Source organism: Toxotes jaculatrix, chromosome 18 (genome assembly GCF_017976425.1).
Source record: "Toxotes jaculatrix isolate fToxJac2 chromosome 18, fToxJac2.pri, whole genome shotgun sequence".
NCBI classification, from domain to species: domain Eukaryota; kingdom Metazoa; phylum Chordata; class Actinopteri; family Toxotidae; genus Toxotes; species Toxotes jaculatrix.
In genome coordinates, this window is record NC_054411.1 from 2,934,856 (window position 1) to 2,948,541 (window position 13,686).

Sequence of the window (13,686 nt, forward strand, 5' to 3'; positions counted from 1 at the left end):
CTGCATCCGAATGAACACGGATTAGACTTCAGTCCACAACATCTCGGGCCTAGCAAGCGAGCAGAAAATCTAAACAGTTCTCCAAAAACGAAGGCTAGACAGCCCAAACTGTTAAAATACTGAACTTCAAGCAGTAGAAGTATGACTGCAGTCTGACTGACCTAAACCTAAACTCTGACAGTTCAACTGTATGAAAAACAAAACACTGGAACAACATAAGCAACAGTGTCAAATAACAGCTTGTTTAAATTAGTTTACGCCAGCTGACAAAAAAAAAAAAAAGGTTTGGGAACCACTGCTGTTCCCTGATCGCTCCAAGAAAGTGCAAGAAACAGCTGGTGGCACTTTGAAAGAAATTAGAGGATCTGATTCCCAGCGGGAGGCCAGACAGGTCACACTGCATGACACTTGTAAAACATTTCTAATCTGTTTGTTCCAAGAAAATAAAAATATTTCAGCTTTTCAGTGACTCGTGGAGCCTCGGACATTTCACGGGAAACAAAAAGCTTCGGAGAACAATCCATGAACAGCAGCACTGTCTCAGCCAGCATCATCTCAGATCTAAACATCACTGAAATTTATTTATAAGATCTTCACTTTTCTCAACCCTCATCGAACCCGAGGTTTTCCAACATGAAAGAAGCTCCTAAATCCCACCACACGCAGACCGAGAAACAGCATGAAGGCGTCACAGGGAGGACTGCAGAGGGTGGTCCTCCTTATTGGCTGCTTGATATGCACATATTGTCAGGGTGCTTCTTTTATTTTGTCAGCCCCCCCCCGCCCCCCTCCCGGTTGTGTTCATTTTGTTCTCTCTGCATGTGTTTGATCATAATGTCCTCACCTCTGCTGGCTCCCCATCATTAACTCCCAGGAATCCTGCAACTGTCTCCTCTGCCTGTCACAGACTGGATCGGTCTACATTACAATCCCCCCACCCCCACCCCCGCCCCCGCCCCGCCCCGCACACACACACACACGACTCCCCAGAGAAGAAGAAACTGGCAGTACTAACTACTAATCTCTGCACTTCTGGAGTTTTTTTCTTTCCTCACAGGCTCCTCTGCAACGGAAAACCCTCGCTGTTGAATTAGATTTGCTTACTCGTCCTCACCCATCTTCAAAGGACTCAGATAACTGAATATACCTTTTATTCATTTCATGGCACCGTAATTGTTTTTTTTCCCCACTGAGCAAATCCTGAGCAGGTCTTTGGGGAATAGAATTGCTTATATGGCTGCGCTTTCATCTGCATTATGTTTAGTAATAGTATTATTATTTTAGGGTATTGTTTTTGGTCTTTTTTTAACCTACTGTTTGTTATATTTTTCTGCTTTTACCATGCTTTTTCTTTTCTGGCTTCCTCTCTGATTTTGGGAACAGCCTTGTGCTTTGGGTGAGAGGGACTCATCTGGTATCACAGGGTGGAGAAAAAAAAAAGGCCTTGAGGTCTTCCCATTAAAACAATTACGCTAATTTCACTTTACTTGCCAAAAATTAAAAAAAAAAATAAAAAGGAAATGGAAATGCTTTATTTTAAGGTATCCAGGGCTGGAAAAACTGCAAGCAGAGAAAAAAGTACAGTATGTTAAAGAAAAATAAAGGTGAAAGTGTGAGAGAAGACAAACTAAGCACAAGACTGAGACAAGTCTTGATTCTAGAGGAAGTAATGCCTTATATATGTTCATGGGTTTCTTTGAAGAAGACAATAAGGGGAAGCTCAACATTAAAGGGATGGATGCAGCGATTTCTCTCCACACATCTGCTCTTCCTACTTTATCATTAAGGATGTAAATTATTTTATCTGCCCAGTTTTGTACTGACAGTGATGTTATTAGTTTCCCTTTGCTTGTATGACCACAGCCTTACAATTAGATCTTTCAGATAAAATCAAAGCCTTCTGACGCATCAGAGCTGTGGCGAGATATCAATTATTACCGACGGATCTAAAATAGGACAGATTAAATTTCACAGTTGTGGCACTTTTTTTTTTCCTCCTCTTCCCTCTTTGGCACACAAAAGAACATAACACACAAAACATTGTTGGTTGCATTTTTGTATAAATGTTTTCTTCACATCTCTTGTCTCAGTCAGGGCTGTCACAGTCAAAGCCTCAGTGTTAAAGGAGCTACTCTGATATGTGCCTCAAATAAATAAAATAAAAATAAACAACTTTTAATAGCTCGTGGATGATAAGTCAGATCCAGCTCACTGCAGTCATGGAGTCTAGTCAACTTGTGAGTCCCCCTTTTGGTAAGTAAAAGCAAACTTTTACTTTTGGAAAAGCACCAATTCATTATTACACAAACACAGCCGTGGTACACGCTACAGAAAGCTTTATGCAGTCTATATTCTTGGCCATCCTACCCACTCCTGTCTCATCTGAGGGGTCATCTATCAGGGTTGTTAAATGAGGCAGTAAATATGTTTGACTATACAGTCCGTGGTGAAGGCCATTTCAACTAAACTGTCTATGCTTTTAGTTGTCCTGTGTTGTAAAGCGAGCCGGTACCTTTCACTGGGACAACATCTTCAGTTTCTCCTGCTTTTTATATGGAACTTTATCCTCTGAGATGAACAGGGGAACTCTGGGTAATCACAGATCTGATGAAAGAGAAACAAAAGGTAGAATGTGACCAGTTTAAAAACCCAGAAATCCCATGACATGACATCTATAAGAGCAAATAGCAGCATCATGTTTCTTCTCTTTCCACAGGAAAAATGAGAGCATGTTATTATTAGTAACACTATTGCACCTATAAGTAAAAGTAGTTATTATAACCATAATAACAACCAGTCGGACGGTGTTTGAATACAACAGTATATACAGTCTTTCCTGAACTCTCCCCCCCCTCTCCCCCCTCTCCCCCCCCTCTCCCCCCTCTCCCCCGCTCTCCCCCCTCTCTCCCAGCCACCTTCAAAACAACAATTTACAGAAACACTCCATGTTGTTTTAAGGGCTACTTTGACTTAGGCCTTAATCATACCTGCTGCAGCTTTAACATTAAACCAGCACTTTAATTTTGGTGGGGGTTTTCGTCTGGCTGCAGGCTACAGGCTGCAGCAGGGCCTGGCCCAGTCGGGAGGCGGCTGCTGTGACTGGACTCCCAGGCAGCCCATCAGTTCAGTCTTACTCCAGTTCACATCATCAGGCTGCATCCCGGGGGGAGGAGTCAGAAGTTTGACAGGCAGGCATGCTGCTGAAACACTAGAGAGGACAAGCTCAAGGTAAGTAGTGGAGGAGGAGGGGAGGCTTAGGCATTAGGTACTCGCCCGTAATCATGTTTAGTTCTGGCAGAGAGTGCACAAGGAGAGGATGCAAACATGCACGGGCACGCACACGTGTGTTAAATCCAATCGGCTCACACAGACACGCAGCCAAAACCTATCACAGCTCAAATCCATGCATGAAGTACACTGACCCAGGTGCAGTGATGGCATGTCGCGTTGCATAAAAAGTTGACTGTGTACTGGATCTCTCTTACACACATGTACAGTCCACATGTGTGTGTGTGTAGGTTGACTGCAACAACAACATTGTCTATATTGTGGAGGAGAAAAGGGAGAGAGTGAAGACAGCGTGAGGGAGAGGGAGAAAAGAGGTAGAGCGAGGGGACGAGTGCAGCAGTTTTGAAAGCGTTTGGCTCCGTTCAAATAGTTGCCATGGTTTCGAGATGTTTCCATGGAAATGCTAGCTGCCAATAAAATGAATTTGAGGAGGATCTTTGCAGCAGGTTGGCAGGAAGGTGAGAGCAATGCGGGAGAAGGGGGACGGCAGGAGCGGCAACAGAGTGGGGAGGGAGGAAAGGGGAGGCGGGGGGAAGGGGGAGGCCACTTCAGTGGCTTTCCGAATGCACCAGGCACTTGCATGGGCGGGTAACAAGGGGGCAGGGTGGGTGGAGGGGGGGGTTCAGGGGAAGAATTTAGGGTAAACAAGGTGAGGGAAACATGCCACGCAATGGAAAGCAAAAGGCAGCGAGACTATTTCAGTCTGGACGGGTTGCCATAGTAACCGTGGCCTCACAACACAGAGAGCAGGTAAATACATAGGAGCCTGGCTGGTCACTGATTAACATGTGTGTGATCACAATCACGTCTGTGTGTGTGTGTGTGTGCGTGTTGGAGAGAATGCGAGTGAAGGAGAGTGTGTCAGAGAGCATGTGTGTGTGTGAGAAAGTGTGTGTGCAAACGCACACACTCACCTCGCTCAAAACACTTTCCACTAACTCTCTTTCATGGAAGCGGAGCCAGCGGAGGGAGCTGAATGCATTAGCGGGGCGCCGACTCTGACGCACATTTGTTTATGTGTGTACACGAGTGTGTAAGATCACGATGTTTCGTACTTTAGCTGCTCCTTCAAGGGCTAAACAAGGTTTTTAATGTGTGCTCAGCCAGTGAGCGATGTCGGCTCCCCGTCTCCCGAACTCCCCTGCATCTTCTGTCCCCCCTTTCTTCCTTCCTTCCTTCCTTATTTCCTCATGCACTTTGTCTCATTCCATCTCTTCCCTCTCTCTCTTTTACTCTCTCTCTCTTTCTCTCTGAAGGACAGAGGTATTCCCACATTTCTCGGTCGCCATGGCAACGCTGCAGCAAGAAAGAAAGAGGCCGCAAGAGGAAGGGGGTGGTGGGGACGTGGGGGTGGTTGGGGTGGGGGTGGGGGGGGGGGGGGATTGGAGGCTGGGGATGTGTGAACAATGCTAATGCTACTTCACTGATCATTGATTGTGTGTTTTTTCCCCCCCACCCACCCACCCAACCCAAACCCCTGACACAACTCCCCCACCTCCTCCACACACACACACACACCTCCCCTCCTCCCTCCCACATTTATTTCCCTCTTTTCATTTGTATTGCTCTCCTTCCATCCTCATTACTCTCACGCTCCAGCCGGCGTCCTTCTCCCTGTGGTTTTAAAACTCAATCTCCACATAGTGCTGTCATTGTTATCATTACTATTATTGGGTCATTTAGCAGGCGACGCTGGTATCCACGGCAACCCGGAGAGGTGTCAACGGTTCCTTGGTGAATACCAGTATAGACAAGCATCCATCAATATCCCAATGACTCATTATCAGTCTAATGGTGAGGCTGCTGCTCTCACACCGGACTATAAATAATGTTGTCTCATTAGGCACCACTGCTGCCCCCACAGGTCCATGCGTAAATAGGTCCAATGTGTACCGCGGGGGCGCCTAGGTGGGGTGCCCCTGCATGGTCAACGACGTTTGCATGTGCACCAGAATGTTCACATGTGGTTGCCTTGATTCTCGGGGAGGGGGGGTGAACACAGCTAAAGCCTGGTGACTTAGCACGCAGTGAGTGGTGGCAGTGGAGGCAGCTGAGCCGAGGGGGCAGGCAGGCAGGCAGGCAGCTGCATTGGAGCCTGACTGCGGGGGTTGACTCAATAAACCAGGTAGTGGAGTAAATAAGGCTCTCGCACTCCCTCGCATAGGTGTGCATGACTACAGGCTCTGCCCTCGTGTCTGCTGTCTCTATCCCAATTTGTTGTTAACACTCGCAGGCCGACGCACACACATACAAACACACACACACACACACAGGCAGTCCTGCAGGACTGCAGTGGCTTCTGCCTGTCAGTACTCCTCTGTAGCTAATCGATGGATTGAAGACGCTGATGAGACCGAGAGAGAAAGAGAGAGAGATTCACCTCGACCATTGCCTCCTTGCCTCAAGTCATTACCGCAACTACTTGAATCGTTTAGCACTGCAGCATAAGGATGGAAGGAAGTGGTGGCAGCAGTGACCATGTGCACAAGCGAAGGCTGCACGCCATAGACTACATGGATTTTAAATGTACTACAAGTGCGCAATCATGTCTCGGCGTACACCGCCAAGCCAGTCAGTTCACCTTGGTGAAACAAACACAGCACCTTTATGTAACCAGGAGACACAGAAAGAAGAGTAAGAGCAAGTTGCCAGGTGTGAGGGTGGGAGGGTGGGAGGGCTGAGGCGAGGCTGACTCTACTCTACACAAGCAGCTGCTGTTTGCATGTCAATCATCTCCAATGTGTAAGAAACCTGAGAGGACTCTTAATTCTGCAGGGTTGTGCGACAAGTCATTGCGAGTTGATTGCCTGTCTGCTGGATGGTAATGCATTCATAATCGCATCGTGTTTGTTTGTACAGATTGTCTCCCGGTTGTTCTGCTTTAGTCTGGAATGCTGAATATCAGAGATAATTATCCGAGATAGCAGGCTGCTCCACGGCCGGCCGAAACGCTCTCATCTCTTTTGTCAGAGTCCCGTCGGACGTCAGGGTTTGAAGAGCTCTATGGAAACGGATGTGTGAGTTTGAGCCCATCGCCAGGGTCCAGACTGGAGCCTGTGATAGCGTCATTTCACAAGTCAACATGCTGCAAACAGTACGCGCCACAGAGGAGTCTCTGGCGCCTCCTTAAAGAGCTGTTTTTACGGCACGCGCGCTCACACACGTTGGCTGGTGGACTGGTGTTACGTTGATGCCTCCACCGGTGTCTGACAGAACATATGCTTGCTCTCAGGGAAAAAAAAGACATCTCTTCATGGATAGTTGTGCATGAAATAGTGTCCCTGGGTAAATCCTTGTTATAAATTACATCTTGTGTTGTTTGCTGGATTTTTTTTTTTTTTGACCTTCTCCTGGGATGACATATTCTCTGCTCGGTCTAACTGCAAACTGCCGGTGTCATACCTGCCCTTGTATGCGAGCCACATGTGGCCCATAGTGTGCGGTTTTCCACTGTGTTACAGCGTGTTTAACAGTGCGGTTAAAATGTGTCACTGTCAGATGGAAAATGGTATCTCCCATGCGCTGCCTTTCTGGAATTAAAATAAATGGCCTTGTTTTCAGCTCGACCAACATGCAAAGCCGCTCCGAATCTTGTCATTTCAGTTTTTGCAAAAGGATTTTAGTCAGGAAGTCGATCAAGTCTGGCAGCTTAAACCCGGACAAATCAGCAAATTATGAAACATGTTTATTTAGTGACGACAACCAGGAACACTGCACTTTGAGTTTGAAACGGGGGCCAGCCCACCACATCTCAACTTCTGAGCACACAGACATGCTTTTCAAAGATCTAAAGTAAAGCAGGATTACACATCTGCATCCTATTTGTCTCAAAACTATTCAGAAATGATTTCGAGGGATTGTTATGGGGAGATTCGCCAACATTTCCATAACAGCTGAACCAAATCTAAATTCTCCAAAAAAAAAACGAGCACAGGAACTGTATGTTCATCCTGTCGACTAAAAATGGTTCATTTTGAGGTCTCAGTGAATGTCAGTCATCTGTAGGTTTGCTGAAAGGACGATCCAATCACCTGCAGAGTAATTTTGGTCTCCTCCCACTAATGACACCGCTGTCGTTTTTTTTTTTTAAAGCCTGGCAGATTGGTGATTTCTCCACCCACAGACAAGCAACGTATCTATTAAACTGTTAAACGTTAAGATCTGCAAAATCTGAATCGCAAAGAATTTGTCACAACAGTGACGATTTGTGTCACCTTTAATTGTGTACATGTAACAGCGTGTACACACCACATTGCACATATGTTACATCGGCATGCGTGGGTATGCTGCCTTGGTACAGTATGCAGGATGTGTCATAGGTTGTACGTGTCATCCTGTCTTCACTCTCTTCCCTCTCTCTCTCTCTCTCTCTCTGAGTCGCATTACCTCTCCCCTGCAACCTGCTTCTTTCTAATCAATAACTCATCTCTCGATGTCGATTCCCCTCTACCCCCACAGGAAAACAAACGTCCTTCCACAGGACAAACAAAGAGAGGGGAGGACAGGGGGGGGAATGGAGGGAGGGGAGGTAAAGAGGTAGGCAGATAATTGAGAAAATACCGTAAACCCAATGAAATACCTAAGTAGCCTGTTGCGGTGAAGAGGAGGGGAAAGGTGGAGAGGGGGTGGGAGGCGAAGGCAAGGGAGAGAGGTGTAAAGAGACAGCGAGGTGGTGAGGCGGTGGGAGAAGGATTGAAAGGGTAGCTATGGGATGGATGATTAGCCCCTGTCTCCAAGGTTACACTTTACAACTGTATCACTGCGGAGCGGGAGAGTGGTGATGTGGAGGAAGAGCGGGTGGGGGCTGTGGAAGGGTGACATGGACCGTTCATCACACGAGACTGAATTAAAGAAGACAGAGGCACCTTTTTCTGGCTCTGACCTTCACATCCAGGACTAATGCCAGCCTTGACCTCCAGACGAAGCACACCTCCCAGAGTAACTACATCGACGACAACGACGGCGACGACGGCAAAGCCAACACAGCATGAGCACCAGAGCAGAAAACCAGAGACAAATGGCAGCGAGGAGGAGAGTGACATACGACAGGGCCCAGAAGGGGAGAAGCAAGGGGGACAAATCACTTAGATTCCAGCCAACTGCGAGAATTGGCCTTTTCATGAGGAGGAGAGGCAGAAAACGGAAACTTGTTTGCCGCTCATCATTAGGACTCCCCTCCCCCTCCTGTTCTCCTCCTCCTCCTTCTCAAATCCCCGTCCCTGTCCTTCCATCAGCTTGTATTTTTCAGTCACAGTTCCCCCAGTCAGCCTGCCCCCGCCTCCTTCAGTCACAACTATTTTAACCTAACTAGAGCTGAGAGAGAAATAGAGCCTCGTGATTGAGTTGCATGCTTTAGCCTCACTGTTTTGTCACATATAAATTGCCCTGGATTTCATGCAGTCTGTTCCAATCTTGAGTACGTAGTTGCTGCTCTACGCTTGAGTCATGTAGATCTTAGTGCCGGTGAGGTGAAAATGAGAATTGTTAGGTGGCTTTGCATAATCTACTCAGCGTGACCACGGACTACACCCTGGATTGCATGTATGCGAACGGAGGTGGTGTCGCATCAACATGTTGAAGTTCCAACACATGACTCCTGCAGAAGGAGCATTCGCATCTTCCACTTACTGATAACCTTCGACCATGCACTGAAGCTCATGCACCCGTGCAGAGAACATTAAAAAAGAAAATGGTAATACAAATGACATGATATTCATGCAATTCAAACCTGTATGCTTAAACAGGGATTGTGCAGATACATCATGCAAAAGAGGACAGTACTTGTTTGCATTTTCATTTTTTTTTCTTTTTTGCTGCTGCTTCTCATGCACACACCCACACAAAGGCTGGAGGAGTAATACATGTGTAACTGGATTACAATAATCTGATTATGGAGTTTACTGAATTTTTGGAGGGGAAAAAAAAAACAGAACAGCTAAGTTGCTAGATTACCAGCTTTGAAAAAGCAGAATAAAATGCTTCCTGGTTTACGTGTAAAAGCTGTTTGAAGGGAAATAACTGTATATCCAAACAATATGCATGATTTAAAATAGTTGTAGGTGATACAGTTCAGCACAGTTTATAAACGGATGAATTAATAAATTATGCATTTTTCTGTTTCAGAGCACTATGACTTGATTTAAATACAGGCAAAGAAACCAAGATGTAATGGAAGAGCAGAGCTGTTTCTAAGTCTATCGCTGCAAATATAAGTATCAGACCAAGTATAAAGTCCTTCAGGGAAAGTAAGTCACCAGTTTTCACATCGCACAGGGTGATTTGCAAGTCTCTCAGGTCTGAATGCAGCCCATTAAAATGATACAGCATTTGAGCATTTTCCTTTCAAAGCGGTGTTAACTTTGGCGATCCCCTGACTTTTGGCCTAGCGCCACCATGAGACTGACATTTGTGGTTCTGAGTGACTGGATGCATTGCCATTTAATTTGGTTCAGAAATGTATGTTTCCCCCAAGGATGAACTGTAACGGCTTTACTGATCCTCAGACTTTTCATCCGGCGTTTATGACCAAATGCCTGCAAAACTAAGGATAATCCCATTAGCCTCAGCTGTACATTGTGCAAATATTAGCATGCTGAGACAACAAATAAACATGATGAACATGGTAAAAATTAACTTAACATCAGCATGTTAGCATGATGGTGTTAGCATTTAGCGTGAAGACCTGCTGTGCCTGAGTACAGGCTCACAGAGCCGCTGGCATGGCTGCGGGCCCCTCGTCTTGTCACATACCTGAGATCGAGTCATTGCGATGTTCAGGTCTAATGGTGTAATTTTCAAGACAGGTGGCTGTGCCAGCCACGCTGCAAGATTTTACCATGTCAACGCACAAGATTCAAGTCTCACAAGATTCAAGGCCAAATCAAGTCCACAGCTCTGGCTGAGCGTCATTGATTATGTTTCATTCCAGATTACATTATTGAACACAGTTTAAACCTGGACATTAATAATATTGTACATTGTCCCAATGAGGGAGCGGAGCCCTGCTTGTGTTAGCACACACACACACACACACACATACAGTAAACCTCATTTCCATCACTGGTTGTGCTCAGCTGTCAGCTGCTGTGCAGCAAAGTTTAGTGATAGGTTTGCTGAGGCACTTTGCTGAAATCACATCTAACACTTTCTGAGCTTGGCGCCTTTGTTGTCGATCGACAGGCAGTTAAGTGCCAGAGCTGTGATATTAAAATAGTGAATAAAACAATTTGTTCCTCAAACGTTACAGAAGAATCTCTGCTAAGACACAGTGAATCAGTGTTAACTCACCCCGAAAACCCATTCCTGCACCTCCCATCCCTGCACCCACACCCACACACACGCACACGCACACACACACACACACACACACACACACACATTCATACCATAAGCCAATAATTGTAACCCTGAGTCAGTAGCATTCAGAAGCTGACCTCTTGGCAAACCCCCAGCCAGCACGAGCTAAGTGTTCACCGCAGGCTAAACAACATCCCACGAATGACACACACACACAGACATGCACCCACATGAACACAAAGACACACACACACACATACGGGCAGACATGGGGCGCAGGCGTAGGTCAGTCGCTTGGGTCACGCTACACACCCTGCAGCCAGCCGGTCCACAGCCTCAGTCTCAAATCAGCCTCAACACACTGACACAATGGCTTCGAAACACTCACACACACTCTGCAACACTGCTGCGGCACACTGGGAAAAACACTGATGCCGACTGAAGGAAGAGGAGCCTCTCTGGAGAAACAACAGCGACGTGGAAGAACATGCACATTAAGAACTCACATAAGTTCATTCACACACACATGCAGGTAAAAATAACCTGCAGACAAACTCGGCTCGCGGCTGTTGTGCTCTAGTGATTTGGCGCACACGCCTCCCCACTTGTTTTCTGTCTCGATGACTTAAGTTAAACCTACAGTCAAGAATAAGCACCACAATCAACTTTGAATTTTGTGAAAAAACGTTATTTTTATTTCATAAATTTCTCAGTATGGCACATGAACAGAGATTGAACGTTCTGAAAAAGATTTGGCACAGAACCTTGAAGCAGAACAAATCCACCCTCCTCCACGCATACGCCCTCTCTCTGTCACACACACACACACACACACACACACACACACCCCTGTGACATGTTCCTCCAGTGTTAATACGCACATCTGTGGTTATAACAGGTCAAAACACAGTCTTAAGAAACAATCACAAGAACAACCATAGTCAATATTGCAGAAGAAAAGCTGAAGCGAAACAAAGAAGCAGATGGAGGCCATGTTTAATTGAACAGAGGGAAGGAAATATCAGAAGCCTTGGTTTGTTGTTGGGTTTGTTTTCCAGTTTCCTGAGAGAATTGGAGTGGTGCAGTGGGGCTGACGAGTGTGTGAGACTGTTTGTGTGTGTGTGTGTATGTGAATCAAAGGGTTAATACAGAATCTAAAGTTGACATCTAGCTGCAGCGGGGTGAAAAATGGCAGGGGTAGGTGGGAGGGGTAAAACAGGAAGCATGAGGTAGATAGAGGAGAGCGGAGGAAGGGGACAGGAGGGTTAAGGGGATGAGAGGCACGAGAGGAGGAAAGGGGGATAATGCGAGATGTACTCCCGTGAGTGAGCGAGCATACGAGTATATGTGTGTGTGAGACTCAGAGAGAGAGAGAGAGAGAGAGAAAGAGAGAGAGAGAGAGGGAGAGAGAGAGGGGGGGGGGGGGAGGGAAAGGCCGTGTCTGAGGCTTTAGCTACATTTCTGAAGGAAAGGGCGAGAAAAAGGCAGAGAAGCAGGAGAAGTCAGCCGTGCTCCTCCTCTGCTCCCCCCACCCCCACCCCTCCTCCCCCAGGTCGGGGACAGAGAGGAGTCATTTCCCCTCCAGCGCTGGGTGACATATAAGCACCACGGCGGCCCTTCCTCCTTCATGTCTTTATCTCTGCTGCACACAGATACACAAACACAGATCCCGTGCGCACTCGAGTGCACACAAGTACGCACGCAACCCACTCGGACGTATGCATAAATATGCATACTTATGCCGCTCATGCAGACATTAACATAAACACACACAGAGCTGGGCCTCTCCCCGTGTGTATGACATAATACATTCATACACACACAAGCACTCACACACGTGGACTAAACCCTATGTAGATATGAAGTGACAGGATGTCTCTCAGTGTCATCTTTTATTCCTCCTGTCATCCTCGTCTCTTTTCAATCTCTCCTTTCTCTTTCTCTATTTCTGTCTGCCCCGTCCTCCCCTGTCACTCCTTCTCCTCTGGGCTCGGAGGGTGGGGAGGCCTGAGGCGACAGAAGCTGTTGCGGGGTAAGCGGGCTCTACTGCCGGCTGAGGCTGGCGAACGTGGCACGGCCACGACGGGCCACACACACACAGCAACGCTGCCGCTCGAGCACAGCGGAGGCCGCCGCCGTGCCTGCCGATTGTCGCTCGTAGCCGTTCATGTGCATCAGGGGTAAAAATATAACTTGTGAGGTTGGTGTCATACAGACCGCGAGCAGAAATGAGAGCAGACATGAAATGAGGGTACTAAGGGCCAGACCGGATAAATAAATCAGCACCAATGAGAAAAGCAGAATGCCTCACTGGCTGACATGTGGGAGTGGAGACAAAAAAGGGTAAAGAAAAATCAATATCTCCAGTAAAGGTTTATTTCATATTGATGACTGTTTACAACTGTTTCCTGCCTTTTTTTTTTTTTTTAAACTTCTTTCACTGGGAGGATGTTGCAGGTCTGATTCAAAGCTCAGCTGGGGAGGCTTATCTGGGTCAGGGCTGATTTCTGCTCTGGCTTCACCTCTCTGTAGCCCAGACAACTCCTGATCCTCGCTGTTGACGTCCAGTCTGGGTTTGACCTCACGTCCTCCTGGGCCTCTGCCACCTCAGTAGACAGATAAGGGTGAGACACCTCCATTATCAAACCACTAGCTTATATCCATATGGCTGTTGCTATCTCCTCCCTGCCTCCATACGGTGCTCGAACCAGACCTGAATTTACACTTCAAAGCATTGAAATGTACTCCATGGCCCCCGCCCAGCTTCAAACAAACATCAGACACAGCAGAGTGTGATTATGATGCTGAGCAAAGGTGCCCATAAACAGTAAATCTGGGAGCCGGTCTGCTGTGGATAGAGGGGGAATGTGCGTTTTGAAACTTAACTGTGAGCCTGTCCTCTGAGAGGAGCACAGCTGCTGGGTCAGCACATCCTTTAATAGTTACGGATGGTTCAGGACATTCCAATACAAGTCCCCGGGTCCGCATACATCACAAAGCTGGTTTTCCACAGCGCCCCAGGGCATGAAGTTGCTCCAGAAGATTGTTTCCAAATCCCAACACGAGCCGCAACATCCCAGATTGTTCTCTAAACATGAATGT